Source organism: Castor canadensis, chromosome 6 (assembly GCF_047511655.1).
Source record: "Castor canadensis chromosome 6, mCasCan1.hap1v2, whole genome shotgun sequence".
In the NCBI taxonomy this organism is placed as follows: Eukaryota; Metazoa; Chordata; class Mammalia; order Rodentia; family Castoridae; genus Castor; species Castor canadensis.
The window spans coordinates 11,560,877-11,568,769 of record NC_133391.1 but is presented as its reverse complement, the minus strand read 5'-3'; positions in this window follow the sequence as shown (position 1 = coordinate 11,568,769).

The following is a 7,893-nucleotide window of genomic DNA, read 5'->3' as shown; positions in this document are numbered from 1 at the left end:
TTTCCAAAAAAACAGAAGCGGAGGGGATACTTAGTAATTCCTTCCATAAGACCAGCATCACACTGATGCCAAAACCAGATAAAGAGACCACAAGAAAACGACAGACCAATATCTCTTACACATGCAAAAAATCCTCAGTAAATTACTATCAAACTGAACCCAGAAGCATTAAAAAGGATTACACTCCGTGGCCAAGTAGGACTTATCTCAGGAATGTACGTTTGACTCAACAATAAGAAAATCAATGTATGGATCACATTAATGAAACAAAAGAAAAAGTTATCTCAACTGATGTGAAAAAGATACCTGAGAAAAACCAGCACCCTTTCATGACAGGAACTCTAAGAAATGCAAAAACTGAGGGAAAATTCAACATACTAAAGGGTATTTAAGAAAATTCCACCGTTAACAGCTACTCGATAATGAATTTATTTTATTTCATTTATTTTTGTTTGAATTCAGGCCTTTGTGCTTGCAAAGCAGGTATTCTACCTCTTGAGCCACACCTCCAGCCCATTTTGCTCTGGCTATTTTTTGAAGAGGGGGTTCTCCAGAAGTAGTTCCCTGGGCTGACCTCAAACAGTGACCCTCCTGATCTCTGCCTCCCAAGAAGGTAGGATTATAGGCATGAGCCACCAGTGCCTAGCTTATTATTTGTTTGTTTGTTTTGCAGTGGGGGTTTGAACTCAGGGCCTACACCTTGAGCCACTCTACCACACCTTTTCTGTAAAGGGTTTTTGCAAGATAGGGTCTCATGAACTATTTGCCCTAACTTGCTTCGAACCCCAATCCTCCTGATCTCTGCCTCCTGAATAGCTGGGATTATAAGCGTGAGCTACCAGTGCCTGGCTTGTTTGTTTATTTATGATGAAAGATTGAAAACTATTTACCTATGCATGGTGGTGTACATACCTATAATCCCAGCACTTGGGAGGGTGAGGTAGGAGGAACATAACAACACAGCAAGATAAGGATGCTGACTCACTTTTATTATGCGGCTCAAGATTGCACTGGAAGTTCTAGCCTGAGTCACTTGACAAAGCGAGGAAATAGTGTCCAAATCCAAAAGAAAGAAACAACACTATGTTTAGAACATGAAAAAAATCCACAAGAACCCACTAGCACTCTAAACACATTCACAAGTTTCAGGGTACAAGACCAGATCACAAAGTTAGTTGTGTTTCTATACACCAGCAATAAAAGATCTGAAAAGGAAACTAAGAAAGCAATTATACTTACACCAATATCTAAGATAAGAATAAAACACCTGGGAATAAATTTTAAAAAAGGAGGTGAAGGATTTGGCTACTGGAAACTAAAAAGCACTGCTGAGAGTAATCAAAGACAACCTAAATTAATGGAAAAACATCTCACATTAATTGGGATTGCAATCTACAAAGCAATCTACAGATCCAACACAATCTCTACCAAACTTCCAGCTGCGCTTTTTTGCAGAAGTGGAAAAGCCAATCCTGAAATTCATATGAAATTGCTAGAAGTCCCAAATAGCCAAAACAATACTGAAAAAGAATGGAGTTGGATGACGCACATTTCCTGACTTCAAAGTTGACATTACACAAGGCTTTCATAATAGAAACAGTGTAGTACTGACCTAAGGACAGGTGCATAGACCAGTGGAAAAGGACTGAAATAAACCTGTATGTCTATGGCTATTTGATTTTCAGCCAGGTTCCAAGTCCACTCAATACAGAAATAAGAGTCTCTTCAACAGCAGTGCTGGAACAATGTATTTCCACATAAAAAGAATAAAGCAGAACCTACCTTCACATACATATAACGCTCAGGGGGTCAGTGATCTAACTGTAAGAGCTAAAACCATAGCACTCCTAGGAGAAAATCTGGGTTAATATTATGGCCTGGGATTGCACACTGAAAGAACAAGCAACAAAATTAAAAAAAAACCAAAACTTGGCTTCTTTGAAATTAAAAAGTCTCATGCCTCAAAGGATATTATCAAGAAAGTGCAAAGAGAGGCCAGGCAAGATGGTGCATAGCTGCATGCTAGCTACTCAGGAGGCAGACATTGGGAGGATTACGGTTCAAGGCTAGTCCAAGAAAAAGTTAGCAAAATCCCACCACAACCAATAAGCCTAGTGTGGTGGCATGTACCTATGTCCCTAGCTACGTGGGAGGCAGAGGTAGGAAAACTGCAGTCTGAAGGTAGTCCTGGGCAAAAGTGTGAGATCTTTCTGAAAAATAACTAAAAGCAAAAAGGGCTAGAGGAATTGCTCAAGTGGTAGAGCAACTGCTTAGCAAGCATGAGGCCCTGAGTTCAAACCCCAGTAAGACTGGAAAAAAAAAAGTGAAAGACTGAAGTTTCCCTCTAAGATCAGGAGCAAAAAAAGCAGAAAGTTAGTCAAAGTGTATGAAAGACCTGTATTTAAAATCTAAAACTATAGATCCTAGAGAAAAGCGGGGAGCGCTTCCTGACGTTGGACTTAGCCGGGATTTCTTGGATGCGACACCAAAACACAGCTGGCAAAAGCACAAACAAATGGGACTGCACAAACTTAAAAACATTTGTGTATCACAGCACACCACAGACAACAGAGTGGGAAAGCACAGTATGGGATGGGATAGAATATTTGCAAGTACCTGGTAAGGAAGAAAGATCTAGAATAGATAAAGAGCCCCAACAAGTCAACAATAACAAAAGACCAGTGAGACAATGGGTAAAGGACCTGAGGAGACATTTCTCCAAGACCATACAGAAGTGGCCAGAGCAGAGGAAGAGACACTTAACATCAGAGGTCACGGAGAGGTCATCTCACACCTGTGACCATGGCTCCTCCCAAACGCCAGGCAGTAACAAGAGTTGACAAGGGTGTGGAGAAACTCGAGCCTGTGTGCATGGGTGGTGGGGTTGTGATATGATACAGCCACTATGGAAAACAGTGCAATGTCCTCAAAACTCAAAAATGAAACCAAGTGAGCCACTAAGCCCAATCTGAGTACATAGGCAAAAGGACGGAAAGCAGGATTTTGAAGAGGTTTTGCACACCCATGTCCACACCATCAAGTAGAGGAAGTGACCGAAATGTCCACTGTGGGGGATGGATGAACAAATGGGGTGCCCTGCAACAGAATATCATTGAGCCTCAAGTGGCAAGCAAGTGTGGGTTTGTGGGTTTGTTTTCTTGCAGTGCTAGGAATTGAACCCAGGACCTTGTGCACACTAGGCAAGTGCCCTGCCATTGAGCTATGACTGTGCTGACCAGATTATTCAGCCTTGATAGGAAAGGAAATCCTGTGTCAGGCTACATACAGCAAGGATGCATCTTATTCGCAAAATAAGCCGTCACAATGAGACAAAGAGGCGGGTTTAGGATTCCACTTACATGACAATCTAAAGTAATCAAACCCATAGAAAAGAAAGTAGAATGGAGGCTAGTGGGCTGTGGAGAGGGAAAAGGGGGGTTTGACTGGCATAGAGTTTCAGTTCTGCAAGATGAAAACTTCTAGAGAGCTGTGTTACACCAGTGTGAACATCCAACACTACTGAAATTCGTGCTTAATCACGGTTAAGATGGCATTACTCTGGTCTTCATCGCTGTGACCAAATACCTGAGAGAAAGCATTTAAAGGAGGAAAGATTTATTTTATTTTATTCAAGGTACTTTATTTTCAAAAGTGGCTGCAGCAGTACTAAGCTTTTGCCCGCTCTGCCATTGCACAGCCATAGTGCTTGCTTGACAGCTGAGGGACACTTGAGCACCGTGTTGGAAGAGTTAATAAAATCCATGTGAACAAACACTAAAATAGTTTCCTCAGGGGCACAGAGAAGTGAGACCCTATCTCCTGGCCTCCACTACTGCTGCACCTGTGCCAGCCCTGCTCTTACAAAGCATTTCCAAGCTAGCAGCAATTAAGTTAAATGGTCTCCCACACCCCTTAGTCCAAGCTGCGCTTGAGGTAGCCGCTATTAGAAGAGCAGGAGCACAGGCTGCTGGAAAGATTCAGTTCAGCTCACCATCGAAGAGGTGTCAGTCCATCCCAGTAGGAGAGCATGGCGTGGCCAGGCAGGAGGCCCAGGAAGCAGAGCGGACAATGCCTGTGTTAGCTGGCTCCCCTTTTCCCCTTTTTATTCCACTTGGGCCCTGGCCTGTGGGATGGAGGGGTTCACATTCAGGGCAGTCTTCCCCCTTAGTTAATCCTCTACAGAAACACCCCCACAGACACACGGGAAGAGAGCTGTACCAACTTCAATGCAATCAACTTGACATCAAGACCGACCCCACACATCATGAGCATTATGTTGTTTTTAAAAGCCGTAACAAAAGCAGTAATGCATTGTGTGGTTCGTCACGTCACATGTAAAAGTGAAGCACTTAACAACAGCACGACAGCTGGGGTCAGAAACGAAAGGAGAGGTACAGAGCTCTTCTGCTACATGTGATGCTATCTACTTACTGCTAAGATAGGCTTCGATGCCTTAAAGATGGACACTGAACCTTAAAGTAACCACTAAAATAACACAGTGAAGAATTGTAATAAATATTTTAATTCAAAGAGAATGCAGGAAATAAAGATCACAGGAATAAAAATGTAGGGCAAATTCAAAACAAAGAGTAAGACAGTGAAATAATGACACTGGTGGTGGTGATTTTTTTGATGGTACTGGGGTGGAATTTGTCTTGCTCTATCACTTGAGCCACCCCCAACCCTGAAATAGCAATATTGATAATCACATCAAAAGTGAATATTGTAAACACTGGCTTAAAGGACAGAGGATATACTGAAAGACATTTGACAAAATCCAACACTCATTCACAATCAAGTAAAAACTTCCCAGCAGACCAGGAGAAGAGACTCCTCAGCTTGGGAGAGGGCATGTTGGAAAGTTCAGAGCTAACATTGGACTTAGTGAGGAAAGATGCCTGGTATAAGGTGAGATGGTCACTCAGTTCTAGTTAATATAACCATGGCAAGAAAGGCAAGAAAAAGCGTTAAATGACGTATGGGTTAGAAAGGAAGAGCAAAAATGTTCTGTATTCATTGATGACGTGATTATGGTCACAGAAAATCTAAGTAAGATTCAACAAACAAGAACAACCTACTGGAACTACAGAGTTTAGCAAGGTGCCAGAAAGTCAATATATAAATGTCTGTTGTATTTCTGTATCTAGTAACAATTAGACTTTCATATTTAAAACTACAAATTATGAAGCATAAAAACATGAACTACAGATACATTTCATAAAATAACTAAGATCTATATGCTAAAACACTAAATCTATGAAACATTTTTGAGGGAAATGGAAGAAAAGATTTAGCTAAACAGAGAGCTACACCATGTTTGTGGATTGGTACACTCAGTATTGTTCAGAGAACCATTGTTCTCATTTTCATCGATAGAGTCAATGTAATTCCAATAAAAATCCCAGCAGGTATTTTGTGTTGAGAGAGGCTCTGCTCTGTAGTCTAGGCTGGTCCCAAACTCTTTATGTAGCCCAGGCTGGGCTACATCTATAACCCTCCTTCCTCAGCCTCTTGAGTGCTAGCATTACAGGCACATGCCACCATGTCTGGCCCAGAAGCTGTTTTTGGTAGAAACTGACAAGTTGATTTAAAATTCATATGGGTAGCCAAAGAATCCAGAATGGCCAAATCAATTTTGAAAGACAAAATAACCAAGTTGACTTCAAAACTATAGTACAAGTTACAGTAACGAAGACAGTATGTTGTCATGATCAAAGTCAGAGCTCAATGGATACAAGAGTCCTGAGAAAGACTAGCATGTGTGTGGCCAACTGATTTCCGTACTGGTGCCAGTGTAACTCCTGGGGAAAGGCACTGGGACACCAGATTAGTTATCTAACACTGTATAACAAGTTATTCCACACAGTGGCTTAAGTAAAAAACAATTATCTCACACTTTCTGTGAGGAGTAGCTTAGGTGATTCTGGCTCAAGATCTTTCATGAAGTGATAGTTAAGACATCAGCCAGGGCTCAACTGGCTTCCAAAGATAGTTCATTCAAACCCTGACATGGTGGCACACGCCTGTAATCCCAGAAACGCAAGAGGCTCCGGTGGGAGGACTGTGAGTTCTAGGCCAGGCTGGGCTACATAGGAAGACCATCTCAAAACCAACCACCACCAAAACCAAAAGCAACAGCTCATGAACATCACTGGAAGGCCTGGTTTCCTTGCCAGCTGGTGGCAAGGTGCTATGTTCCTTACCTTATGGACCTCTCCAATGAGCTGTGTGGAGGGTCCTCGCCATGTGGTAGTTGGCCTTCCCATGGGAAGTGACCCAAGGGAAAGAGACTGCAAATGGAAGCCACATGCCTTTTATGCCTTCATCTCAGATGTCACACACCATCGCTATCACATGTCCTAGTCATTAAAATGAAGCCTTTAAGTACAGCACATACTTAGAAGGAAAGGAACCAGGCTCTATCTTTTAAAGGGATGATATTAAACAATTTTTGGACAGTGGTCAAATGCCCACACTACATATTCAATTGGATAAACAACCCCAACCCCTACCTCACACTATACATGAGAAATTAATTCAAAACAACCACGCAACTACACGTAAAAGCTAAAATCATAAAATTCTAGAAGAAATCGCAGGAGATGATCTTTGTGACTGTGGAGTAGGAAAAGATTTCTCACTATGTAAAAAGCACTTGCCATTAAAAAGAAACCCTCAGTGTTGTGTGCATAATCAGTAAGGGTAAATCTCAAAAAACAGTGTTGAGAACAAGGCAAAGTAGCATAATGACACACACCAAATTAAAGAATTCTAAGTGGGGTGGGGCCTGATGGGATGCACCTGAGGCCTTAGGTAGGAGGATCATGGCTTGAGCTCAGCTCCAGGCAAAAATGAGACCCTACTTGAAAAGCAAAAGCAAAGGCAAAAGTGGTGGCGCACTTGCTTAGTAAATGGGAGGTCCTGAGTTCAAATCCTAGCATCACAAAAATTCTAATTAAGAATATAGCTAACTGTGGACATCTATAAACTCATTAAGAGTATAAAAGTATGTGTGGGAAGAAAACACACAACTTCAATATCGCGTCTATCTCTGGGGAGGAAGGGAAAGAGGAATGGCCCACAAACAGCACACACAAAGGCACTTTGTTGTAGCTAGAATGTACTGTTTTAAAGATCTGAGCAAGGCATGCTGGTACACACCCATAATCTCAGCTACTCAGGAGGCAGACATGGGAGGATCAAGAATTCAAGGCTAGCCTGGGTAAAGTTAGCAGGGCCCTAACTTAGAAACAAAAATACAAACCAAAGGGCTAGGGGTGTGGCTCAAGAAGTAGAGCAATCATCTTGAGGCCCTGGGTTCAATCGTTAGTACTGCATGAATCAATGCCTCCATTTCTGGAACGTGATAAATCATAAACATTTGGTAAACGGGAGTTTACCATTATATCAGTCACTAGGTTTAAAATATTGATACATTTTTTTGGGATTTGAACTCAGAGCCTTGTGCTTTTTGCCATACAGAGATTGAACCCTGGGCCTTAAGTGCTCTACCAGTCTTATGTTGTTTTTGAGATAGGGTTATGCTAACTTTGCCTGGGCTGGACTCAAACTCTTAACTCTCCTGACTCAACCTTCAAAGTGCTGGGATTACAGGTATATACCACCACACTCAGTTTAAAACATTTAATGGGGGGGCCTATACTGGGGTTTGTGATTAGGGCCTTGTACTTGCTAAGCAAGTGCTCTACCGGTTAAGACATGCCCCCAACCCTTTTTGCTGTCTTAGGTTAGTTTTCAGATAAGGTCTCCAGAGCCAGTCTTGCACTGCAGTCCTCCTACCTATAGCCTCCCACGTAAGTGGGATGACAGGCACACACCACCATGAGACTTTTTGTCTGGGCTGGCCTTCAACTTTGGTCCTCCTGATCTCTG